This window comes from Acinonyx jubatus, chromosome A1, assembly GCF_027475565.1.
Source record: "Acinonyx jubatus isolate Ajub_Pintada_27869175 chromosome A1, VMU_Ajub_asm_v1.0, whole genome shotgun sequence".
NCBI lineage: Eukaryota > Metazoa > Chordata > Mammalia > Carnivora > Felidae > Acinonyx > Acinonyx jubatus.
This window is the reverse complement of record NC_069380.1, coordinates 138,306,963-138,319,571: the sequence shown is the minus strand read 5'-3', so window position 1 is coordinate 138,319,571 and position 12,609 is coordinate 138,306,963. Positions and strand designations below refer to the sequence as shown.

Sequence of the window (12,609 nt, the reverse complement as noted above, 5' to 3'; positions counted from 1 at the left end):
ATAAGATGTGGTGTGTGTGTATATATACATATATATATATATATATATATATATATATATATATATATATAATGGAATACTACTTAGTGATAAAAAAATCATGAAATTTTGCCATTTACAATAACATGGATGGAGCTAGAGTGTATGATGATAAGTGAAATAATTTGCCAGAGAAATAATTTGTCAGAGATAATAAAACAATTTGTCAGAAAAAGACAAATATCATATGATTTCACCCATATGTGGAATTTAAGAAACACAACAGATGAACATAGGGGAAGGGAAGGAAAAATAAGAGAAAAACAGACAGGGAGGCAAACCCTGAGAGACTCTTAAATATACAGAACAAACTGAAGGTGGCTGGAGGGAAAGTGGATGGAAGGATGGGCTAAATGGGCAATGGGCATTAAGGACGGCACTTGTTGGATCGAGCACTGGGTGTTATATGTTAAGTGATGAATAACTGGGTTCTACTCCTGAAGCCAAGACTACACTGTATGTTAACTAACGTGAATTAAAATAAATTTAAAAAAAAAAAAAAAAACCAGAAGGCCCTGATGTTGAGCTCAAGAACAGCCAGATGTAGGGACTAAAGTCTCCAGAACTTTTTATCTCCACTACTTGCCTCTACTTGGCTGCATTCTGCATGGAATCTCTCTCTACCTAAGGGAGCCAAGATAGTGACTTACAACCATGCATAGTCTTATGCTATCAGATTAGCAAATGAGGCAGAAAGAGAATTTCATTCTCCCAGCATCTATAATATCTATGTCCCCACACAACACATACATAGGTTGGCCATGATTGGATCATGTTTCCACTCTGTGTGCTCAATCAAATACTGTACTAAGATTGGCCCAGCCCTAGCCACATGGTGCCTTAATCAGGGTTCTCCAGAGAAAGAGAACCACTAGAATATGATATATATTATGTAATATATATGTGGAGATTCACTTTGAGGAATTACTTCACATATCTACAGAGGCTGAGAAGTCCCATGACCTACTGTCGGACATCCAAGAAAGCTGATGGTGTTGTTCCAGCCTCAGCTCACAGACCTAAGAACCATGGGAGTTGATTTCTCATCCAGAAATACCCTCAGAGACATACCTAGACGTAGTGTTTAATCTGCGCACCTCTTGGCTCAGTCAAGTAGACACATAACATCAACACATATGCCAACCCTGTAAGAGTATGTGGATGTGTGAGACCCCATTACAGACACACCCCCAGGGCCAAATGGAGGTGGAGAGAAATGGATCCACACACAAAAATGATACTGGCCAATAAGAGGAGCTCTCTGCTACAACATACAGAATCCCTATTTATTTGTACTCACTGCTCCCACAGCTGAGCATCTTACAAAGACAGTATAAAGTTTTCATAAATAAGCAGTGCTTGACATAATATTTTCCAGAATCATTACTCTGTAATTTTAAAAACTGTCTGATTTGAGGAAGTGGAGTAAACTGACACTAGAAAATCAATCACCTCTCAGTCATCTCACTACAGCTGACTGTTCAAGACAGAAGAAATTCAAATTGGCAGTAGTTAGATAATTATAAAAGCAGGGGGCTGAGTTAGACAATTTGCTGTGTAACTTATTCAGGAAATCAAGCAGAAAAGACAGGCAGTGTGGACCTACTTAATAGGAATTGAGTTTTTCTTCCAGAAACATTATAAATCAATGCCTCCAGATACTAGTATGGTTAAAGGAAACTCACAACTATCTTTTAGTTTTGTGAAAGGACTTCAATCTAAGATGGAACCACAGGAAGTGAAACAGAGACTCTCATGTATATGTCTTTGGAAAAATGAAACTTGAAGAACTGAGAGACTGATTTCCCATAAATGCCTAATTTATACAAGACTGAAATGTATCTCATAAGCAATGAATATCCATCAAGAATCTCCCTGTCTTCAGGCTAGTGAGCTTACTGGCCAGACTCCTCCTTCCGTGCACACCTTGCCCCTGCAAATCCTCAAGGGACTCACCTGTAGCTTGCTACAAGTGTGTGCTTCTCAAATTGCTCAGTTTCTGGTCATTTGAGATTCCCTCAGTTTACCTCTTTCTTTAGGTTGTTAATTTGTTCTCAAAATGCAAGTCTACAAATCATGGGGGTCATTCTCATGTCAACGTCTCCAGCTACAGTGGACACTACTGATGCCACACCTGTAGCCCCCCAGCCCCCTCCATGGTCACTTTAGGGCAAGCAGCCTGTTAAATTAATTAAACAAGGGGGCCATGAGATTGAGGTGGCTTCAATGCTGTGGTGGCCTTCCTAAGCAAACCAAAATCTAAGTTTGTAAATGCCCGAAGGTGACAAAATGGAAACAAACAGCCAACTGGGCTTGAAGCTATAGCCCATCAACAGTTTCCTTACCTTGCTCCCGTCTTTTCTCTATAAAAGTCTCTCCCCAGCTCCTGACTACTTGTGGGTTGGCACTGCCCAATTCCTATTGATTTATGCTAAAATGAACTCTTAAACTGTCCAGTGTGTGTCAGTTTATCTTTTACCATGCCTCACGTCCATCTCAACAGAACCTGTATCTCTTCACCTGAGGGCCCTCTTTGGTGTCAGACACATCCTTGCCCATGCCTGCTGCGCTGGGCATGGACACATGCAGGACGACGACACCTGAACACCCTTTGTGGACTGGCTGGATGCGGAGGGTGGGCTCAGTGACTGCGCAGCGCGCCCTCTGCTGTCTGCCCAGTGCACAGTCCGTGAAACTCCAGTTGCCCACAGGGGTACCTGGCTGCATCATACACTCTTTGTGCTGCCTTCACTGCCTTCTCTCAAACCCCTACCACCCGTGTTTCCTTCACCCGTCAAATGAACTACTCTTACTTGAATCTGTGTCCCAAGACCTGCTTCTAAGGAAAGACACAAACAGAAAAAAATTTAAAAAGCTATGTCTGGGTGGGCCATCCATGCTTTTCTTACACTTTAAAAGTACACAGGACTTGGATGGCACTTGGGTTAAGCATCTAACTTGGGCTCAGGGCATATCTCACGGTTCGTGAGTTGGAGCCCCTAATCAGGCTCTGTGCTGACAGCTCAGAGCCTGGAGCCTGCTTCAGATTCTGCGTCTCCCTCTCTCTGTCCCTCCCCTACTTGTTCTCTATCTCTCTGTCTCTGAAACATTTAAAAAAGTTTTTTTTTAAATAAATAAAGTACACAGGACTTTCCGCACTCCCAGCAGCTCTACTGAGATATAATTGACAAAGAAGAATTGTATATATTTGATGTGTACAACGTGATGATTTAATATATGTATACATTGTGAAATGATTACCACAATCAAAATGGTTATACATCCATCACCTCACATAGTTACCGTGTGGGGGGGGAGGGGCAGATCTACTCTTGTAGCAAATTTCAAATCTATAAAACAGTAGTATTAACTATAGGCACCATGCTGTGCATTAGACCCCCAGAACATATTAGATCCCCAGAAGCTTGTAATTGAAAGCTTGTAAAGTACACAAACCTTAGTCCAGTCATGTGTCACGTCTCCAGCACTCTTTGGCTAACTTCACTAAACAGGAAGGCCTGTGGCGTGAAAATGAGAGGAAAAGGCCTATGAACATATGCACTTGACACCTGCATGAAAGCATTTAGAGTCACCCTTGGGTCCCCTCTAAAACAACAGTGTAAAAGAATATAAAATAAAGTTCGTGCAAGAATAACCAAGGTGATCTGGTTCCCTCAATCTTCCTGAGTTTCAGTGAATAGATTGGAAGCCAATGGATATGGGAGAGGGGAACAGGAAGAGAGAGGAGGCACATTTAACAGATGGCCCCATCATTTACTATATGGCCGTAGACTGCTGTGCTGCTTTAGTTTCTGATCCCCTCCTTTGGTCTAAGCACTTAAATAAACCTCAAGGGCAACACCCCATAGTGAACTAACATGCATAATTATCATCTTTAGAAGGGGTAGACTACATTATATTTGTTCTGCTTAAGATGGGAGGAAATCAAGCCATGCATTTTGAAAGAATATTATTTAATTGGTTAAAAGAAAAAAAGACAGGGGCGCCTGGGTGGCTCAGTCGGTTGGGCGGCCGACTTCGGCTCAGGTCATGATCTCGCGGTCCATGAGTTCGAGCCCCGTGTCGGGCTCTGTGCTGACAGCTCAGAGCCTGGAGCCTGTTTCAGATTCTGTGCCTCCCTCTCTCTGACCCTCCCCCGTTCATGCTCTGTCTCTCTCTGTCTCAAAAAAATAAATAAACGTTAAACAAAATTTTTTAAAAAAATAAAAAAGAAAATAAAAAAAGAAAAAAAAAGAAAAAAAAGAAAAAAAGACAGCTCTTGAAGGTATAAGTTTTAGGTGTTCAGAAAAATTACTCTAAAAGATAATTCCCCACAAAGTCATATAAGCTATTTATATTGTGCTCCTAGATGCTTTCCCCTTCATTTCTTAATTAAATATTTTAAAGCTAAGTCAGAAAGCACTTGAGTTTCACATCTAATAAGTATTCATTCAAGTGATGTGTGGCAAGCACTACACAAATGAGCAATTTAAAAACAAAAGGTATTTTACTCACAGTTGGTCATAGATATTCAGTATAAATACAAATATACAAACAAAAGCCTACAAGTATTGTACTCGTGTCACAAATAATCATAGACTTTAAAATATCAATTTTCTTTAATAGTCCAAGCAGCTCATAAAAATTCATTGTCAGGGAGGAACCAATACGAGTCAAGAGAACAATGTGTTCTTTGTGTTTTACCTCAATTATCTTTACATAATTTCTAATTTTGTGACGAGACATTCTGGAATATTGATTGCTTTCTTAAAAATCTACTGATTGCCTTCAGTACATGCCAAAGATTCAGTCAGGTGTTTAAGAAGTATGCAGGAAAGAGAAGTTGCAGTGAATTCACTATAAATCTTAACTTGCAAATAAAATTATTTACTATGGAATGAGTAACCTTTCCTTTTGGGGAATCTGACAGATATCAAAGCAGTAACACTCACAAGCCACTTCACACTTATGAAAGAGGACATTGAATGGGGCACCTGGGTGGCTCAGTTGGTTAAGTGACTGACTTCAGCTCAGGTCATGATATTGCAGTTTGTGGGTTCAAGCCCCACATCAGACTCTGTGCTGACATTTCAGAGCCTGGGGCCTGCTTCAATTTCTGTGTCCCTTGTCTCTCTCTGCCTCTCCCCTGCTTGTACTCTATCTCTCTCTCAAAAATAAACATTTAAAACTTTTTTAAAAAACAAGAAAGAAAGAGGACATTTGATCCAGAGTCAATATCTGTAAGTCCATGGATTCAGAGTGACTGTACCTTCTCTGAGCCCACCTTCGGATGCAGGGGTACACTGGCTAGACTGCCACAGCTGAAAATGATCTGCCTCATGATGACAGTTCAAATTATACCAATGGCCTCCCAAAAATGTACAGTTTCTCTCTAGGGAATCTCTGATGGTCTTTCCATCAGAAGATCATCAGTTTATGGATTAGTTGCCTAAGAATATATAGGCACATAGGGTACATATATGTCCCTCAAAAACAGAGATTGGGAAGAATATAGAGCAAGTTTACTTAGTTATGAAGTTGGAGACTTGTGGCCTCTGAATTTCCACATTACTTTCATTGCTATGGCCCTATTATGCATTTTTTAAGACTTTCTTTCCATGGTGGTGGATGATTCCATCTGGTTTGTATGTATTCTGGTTCCAATGACCATTGCTTAGGATTAAGGGACTGTTGCTATGATGGCTTCAACACAGGTAAAGAGCCAAAGGGTTAGTTTTGCCCCAACCATCCAGAAAAGGACCAAATGTTTACCTCTTTGAAAGGTAGTTACTGTAACTTCCCTTGGCTTTATGAATACAGAGACAAAAGCCCTAAAAAAAGTCAGCAAATTAAAACCAACAATATGTAAAAACAGTTAATGCACAGCAGCAAATACAGTCTTAGGTATTTACCAAAGAGAATGAAAATATATGCCCATAAAAATGCATATAGGAATGTCAATAACAGCCCAAACTGGACACAGCCCAAATGTCTACCCACGGTTGAATAAACACATCATTGGACATTTATATGATGGAACAGCACTTAGCATTAAAAAGGAACAAGTTATACTGATAATCACAATAACATGGATGAATTTCACAAACATTACACTGGGTAAGAGTGGCCAGGGGGAAGGTGCATACTCTATGATTCCACTTACTTGACCTTCAAGAATAAGTCAAAATTCATCTCCAATGATTTTTAAAAAATCAGACCTGTGTTTCATTGAGGTGAGGTGAGGGCTGGGGGAATGTTTAGTCCATTAGGGCTACTATAACAAAAACACAATAGACTGGTGACTTCAACAGTAAACATTTATTTTTCACACGTCTGGAGGCTGGAAGTCCAAGATCAAGGTGCTGGCAGATTCAGTATCTGGTAAGAGCCTGGTTCCTGGTTCATAAATTTGGGGATAAGTTGTAAAAATTTTATCATGTTATAACCTGCTGCTCCACTCTTGTCAATAATTATTTCTTATCCTCTCAAGGGTTCCCAAGAATAAAGAGAGATTCTGTAACTAGAAGGGAAACAGGGTTCTAACCAGACAAAAACAACAGTTTTCTATTCACCTTTTCTAAAGATTGGCACTTTGCTAAATGACTCTTTGATATCAAATTTGTTTTCTGGTATGAAATTCAAATTCCTAGTTCTGAACATTAAAATTACTCTCCCTTATTTATAGAAAGCATGCCGCTTATAGATATAAATATTAAAATGACTTTATTTTTATTCATTTGCAGTTGCTTTAACTCATTTATTGGCTCTTTAATCAGGTCCAGATTACAAGTATTATATTGTATTCTTTCTTCCTTTCTTGTTTTCATTTAAAAAAAATCCCTAGATTCATAACACGATACAATCTGTACAAGTTATCCCAAAATGTATATCTAAAAAACAAGGAGTATGTCCTCCCATTCCTTGTTTCTATCAGAGTTTAAGTGGCAAACAACAAAATCTACCTTGGCTGGCTGAAGTGGAAAAAGAATTAATTAAAGGCTAATAAGTAGTTCACAGAAGCTGAGAGGGCTTGAGACCAGGCTTGGATGTTGAGCAGCAGGGACAACGTCCAATGCTCTGCAGGAGCCACTATAGCTCAAACACCCCTGCTGTCACTGGTTGGCCCCTCCACCGTTGCTTGCATGGACGTCGCCCAGCTCATGCTGCGTGATGCTCAGGAGTGGACGCCAGAAACTCTGGCGGCAATGCCCCTAAAGAGCCCAACACGTTTGTCGCTGTGCTTGCCAAATAACAAAATCTGCACGCTTCCTTTCTCCCCTTGCTCACTTCCCAATCAAAGTCAAATGCAAGTGCATCTGATTGATGGAATCCAGGCCTCACACCTGTACCCTTGCTGCAAGGGAATCTGGGAAAGCCAGTTTTCAGCTTCAACCTGGAGAAGGGGGGGACTCATAAGACAGGATGTTTTGCAAACACTGGAAGAGTGTTCAAAGGGTGCTGGGCAATCAGAAGTGCCCACAATGACAAATGTCCACGAAAAGCCCTAAAGGATAGATTTCTATTAGTAAGTGCTTTCCCTATCTTACAGTTCCAATAAGTACTCAGCAACTGAAATGTGGACGTGATGATACAAGTACCACACAGTGTGCTACTTCGTAGAGGAGTATGGTACTGATACCAGAATAATGCAATTGTCCCTTGTTTCACCATATTTCAAATTCAGTGGGACTTCACTGAAATCCCAACTTTGAGGCAATAATGATATTTATATGCATGGAAATGAAATTGCACAAATCATTCACTTGCTCCCAAATTCAACCATTTTGTAACTCCCGAAATACTGTACATTGAGAATCAGATTAACCTCTTAATTGATAGGTAAGATGTTCTGACCATTTGAATTCCAAATAATAATTGTGACTTTTGTAGCTAGTCTCATCTTTACAAAAGAGTATAACAACATGAACTTTAACATGATCACTACTAGGGGTGCCTGGCTGGCTCAGTCTGTTAAGTGTCTGACTCTTGGTCTCAGCTCAGGTCATGATCTCACAGTTTGTGAGTTTGAGCCTCGAGTCATGCTCTTCACTGACAGTGGGGAGCCTGCTGGGGGGATTCTCTCTCTCTTTCTCTCTGTCCCTCCCCCCCCCCCACTCACTCTCTTTGTCTCTCTCTCTCTCTCTCAAAATAAATAAAAAAACTTAAAAAAATTTTTTAATATGATCACTTCTAGTCCTTTATATAAATGCAAAGATCAACTCTTATCTGCCCAAATACGTATCTCTTTCTGTGTTCGTGTTGACAGCAGAAATAATAAAACTATTTTTTACTTTTCCCTGTTAGCAGCAGTAATATAAATCATTCCAGTTTTGGGATGTCTGACTAAGCTACAGAATATTAAGTTCATTTATCCTTTTTGTGCTAAACTATTTTCCAAATGTTTTCTTTGCAGAATCACTGCGTTGTTTTTCCTCGCTTACCTGCCTTGATGGCCATGCAGACGTGTGTCACACTGCCCCCTGGTGTGGCTGAAACAAACTTCCTTCCATTCTGTAGAAGCTACCAGAGCCGGGAACGCACGCAGACCCTGTATTGCTGAGTCATGCCGCAGGCTGAGCTTTGTTCTGGAGGGATTTTGCAGGCCTTCGAAAGTGAGCAAAGAGGTTTGGATCATCAGCAGACACAAATTATTGTATAAAGGACTGGGAAAACCAGAAATACTTAACATTTTTAATTCAGCAAATGTTTATTTAGGGCCCACTGCATATAGGTCTGTGCTTGGTCCCACAGGTGACACTGAAAGGAAAAAGGCACAATCCCTGTCCCAGAGGACCTAGCCATATGCAGCATACACATAGCACAATACAATGTGAGTTAAGCATATACAGTGTATGAGGTGAGAAGAGATCACAAGAAATAATATTAAAACAAAAAACAAAACCAGGCTTCTTAGGAGGAAGACTATTTGAGATAGGCCTTGAATAAGATTTGGGATTTTATGGGCAGCAGTGGGGAACTGAGGAGGAAGGGGAAAAATAAATGCCAAAAAGAATAAAATAATAAATTAAAGACTCTAATTTCAAAAAGTCTTACTTTATTTTTATCTTATTATTTTTCATCAGCAAATTTACAAGAGAAAGTTTACAGTTTCCACAGTCACCTATGAGTAGAATTTTATTATTAGAAGGGTAAAAGATACTTAATTAGCAATACAATTAAATTTATTTTCCTTGAAAAATAATTTCTAAATGATAGTGTCAGAGAGCAATGGTTCCATTAAGTTTCTTCAAATCCCTTTTGTCTCAACAACAACAACAACAACAACAACAAAACACTCCCATATAGATTTTCCATAATTTTATTAAGGTAGGATTATTTATAATTTAAAACAATTTAGACTACATATTTATATTATCATGTTCATATTATATTAATATATATTATATATTCACTGGCCATAAGTGAATTAACATCTGTTCACTTTTAAAGCTCTTTTTAAAGAAATGTGAGTAATCTATGTGACTTGATTCTTAGAATTCAGCAAATCAACTACATCCTCTCATTGATTCTCATGGTAAACTTAGTGCTCTTATGCTATGCATGTGACTGTCAACATCTTCAATTGTAATTTCAATTATTTGAATTGTAGGCAATTGAGGGTTATCATGGTATTTTGTGAGCTTATTTTAAATTTAGATTTTACAAAAGAGCATGTTTTGGCATATGTTTTTCTTAGAATTCTGGGTCTTTACATACATTTGTTGAGTGTACAATGTAATAGAAAATAAACCGATGCCTTTTAAATTTTTATTAAAATGGTTTCAAATATATGCCCACTCATCTTGGGAATATAATGATCCATGTAAGTTGAATGATAACCAACATTCTTTTTAAATATAAAATTGTATCAACCCATAACTTTAAAAAGGACCTTTCATTTTTTCATATTAACAGAATCGATATATATTTTACAAGGTATACGATAGAGCTTGCTTCACATGGTATCAGGATTATGTATCTTCTATATCTTAGTGGGTAAAGATGACACTCAAAATCTCCCTTCTGGTGTTTCTAGAATATAAATAACTTTTAGTTGACCCAGTTTTATATATTTGCCTTTTTCTTATTAATAAAAACTCTAAAATTCTAAAAGATAACTCTAACACTATGGAGGTAAATATAAAATACAGTATTGTATTTATAATAATGGTTAATATTATACCAAAATTTCCCATATATTACCCAGGTAAAATTTATTGTGAATGTATTTCTGGTCTCCTGATTTAATTATGTAGATTTCCATAATAACTAATAGCAAAATATACGTGAAATGGCCTAGGATGTTGCTTGATCATCAAGTACTTTTGTACTCAAGTACTCAAGTACTTTTGGAGTTGAGCTCCTCAAAATGTAAGGATATGCCCTTTCTCCCAGACTGCAAATCACTTCTGTTATTAATATGGCATTTTACTATTTTGTAGGAAGAAGCTCAGCTCAAATTTAAATTGTTTACCCAAGATTCACCCATCTGTGACTAGACGGGCTGTGAGGTACACTATCAACAGTGTAACAGTGATGTATACTTTAGGCAGTGCAGATGTGTACTCTATCTACATCTTATGCCTCATTGAATCCTCACAGGAATTTCTGGAGGGAAGTAATATTATTGTCCCATTTTGCAGTTAAGACAATTGATACACACAGAGGCTAAGTAACTTGCCCAACCTTCCATAGCTCATGAAGGGCAGAGGTGAGGTTAAAACTCAGGAAACCTGTCTTTGGGGTCTGTGAACTTAACCACTACTCTATAATAATGAGACTCTGTTTCTAAAAAGGTCTTTTGTTTTTGTTTTTGTTTTTGTTTTGAGAGAAAGAGAGAGTGTGTACAAGTGGGGGAAAGGGGGCAGATGCAGGGGTCAGACAGAAAGGGAGAGAATCCCAAGCATGCTGTCAGCATAAAGCCTGACATGGGGCTTGAATTCATGAGCCATGACATCATGACCTAAGCTGAAACCAAGAGTTGGACACTTGACTGACTGAGCCATCCAGGTGCCCCACTAGAAAGGTCTTTAAAGGAGTATTAAGGGTGGCCCACTAGAAAGGTCTTTAAAGGAGTATTAAGGGTGGCACAAAGACAGACACTCAGATCAATGGAACAGAATAGAGAACCCAGAAATGGACCCACAAACATATGGCCAACTAATCTTTGACAAAGCAGGAAAGAATATCCAATGGAATAAAGACAGTCTCTTCAGCAAGTGGTGCTGGGAAAACTGGAGAGCGACATGCAGAAGAATGAACCTGGACTACTTTCTTACACCATACACAAAAATAAACTCAAAATGGATGAAAGACCTAAATGTAAGACAGGAAGCCATCAAAATCCTCAAGCAGAAAGCAGGTAAAAACCTCTTTGACCTTGGCCCCAGCAACTTCTTACTCAATACGTCTCCAGAGGCAAGGGAAACAAAAGCAAAAATGAACTACTGGGACCTCATCCAAATAAAAAGCTTCTGCACAGCAAAGGAAGCAATCAGCAAAACTGAAAGGCAACCGACAGAATGGGAGAAGATATTTGCAAACGACATATCAGATGAAGGGTTAGTATCCAAAATCTATAAAGAATTTCCCAAACTCAACAACCGAAAAACAAATAATCCAGTGAAGAAATGGGCAAAAGACATGAATAGACACTTCTCCAAAGAAGACATCCAGATGGCCAACCGACACATGAAAAAATGCTCAATATCACTCATCATCAGGGGAATACAAATCAAAACCACACTCAGCTATCACCTCACACCTGTCAGAATGGCTAACATTAACAACTCAGGCAACAACAGATGTTGGCAAGGATGCAGAGAAGGAGGATCCCTTTTGCGTTGTTTCTGGGAATGCAAGCTGGTGCAGTCACTCTAGAAAACAGTACAGAGGTTCCTGAAAAAATTAAAAATAGAACTACCCTATGACCCAGCAATTGCACTATTAGGTATTTATCCAAGGGATACAGGTATGCTGTTTCGAAGGGGCACATGCACTGCCATGTTTATAGAAGCACTATCAACAACAGCCAAAGTATGGAAGGAGCCCAAATGTCCATCAGCGGATGAATGGATAAACAAGACATGGTATATTGATGCAGTATTACTCGGCAAGCAAAAAGAATGAGATGTTGTCATTTGCACGTATGTGGATGGAACTGGAGGGTATTATGCTAAGCTAAATTAGTCAGAGAAAGACAAATATCATATGACTTCACTCATATGAGGACTTTAAGACACAGAACAGATGAACACAAGGGAAGGGAAACAAAAATAATAACAAAAATACGGAGGGGGACAAAACATAAGAGATTCTTAAATATGGAGAACAAAAAGAGGGTTACTGGAGGGGTTGTGAGAGGGGGGATGAGCTAAATGGGTAAGGGGCATTAAGGAATCTACTGAAATCATTGTTGCACCATATGCTAACTAATTTGGATGTAAATTAAAAAAAATAAAATTAAAAAAAAAAAAAAAAGATTAAGGGAGTCCAGGTACAGAAAGACTTGCCAACAACAAAGGGCCAATGTGAAAAGAGAAAAGGGATTTTGAGTGTTGCTTCTACTGC

General features: G+C 38.9%; 1 long non-coding RNA gene across 1 annotated transcript in view; it reads right to left on the bottom strand.

The window, feature by feature from the left end:
- The window catches only part of LOC106974833 (uncharacterized), a 45,228-nt gene that overhangs the window by 19,986 nt on the left and 12,633 nt on the right, over window positions 1-12,609 (bottom strand). The window contains exons 2-3 of the long non-coding RNA XR_003414088.2: window positions 8,481-8,643; window positions 3,496-3,557 (exon numbers count right to left, since the gene is read on the bottom strand). This is a non-coding gene — a long non-coding RNA (uncharacterized LOC106974833). The remainder of the gene's footprint in view (window positions 1-3,495; window positions 3,558-8,480; window positions 8,644-12,609) is intronic.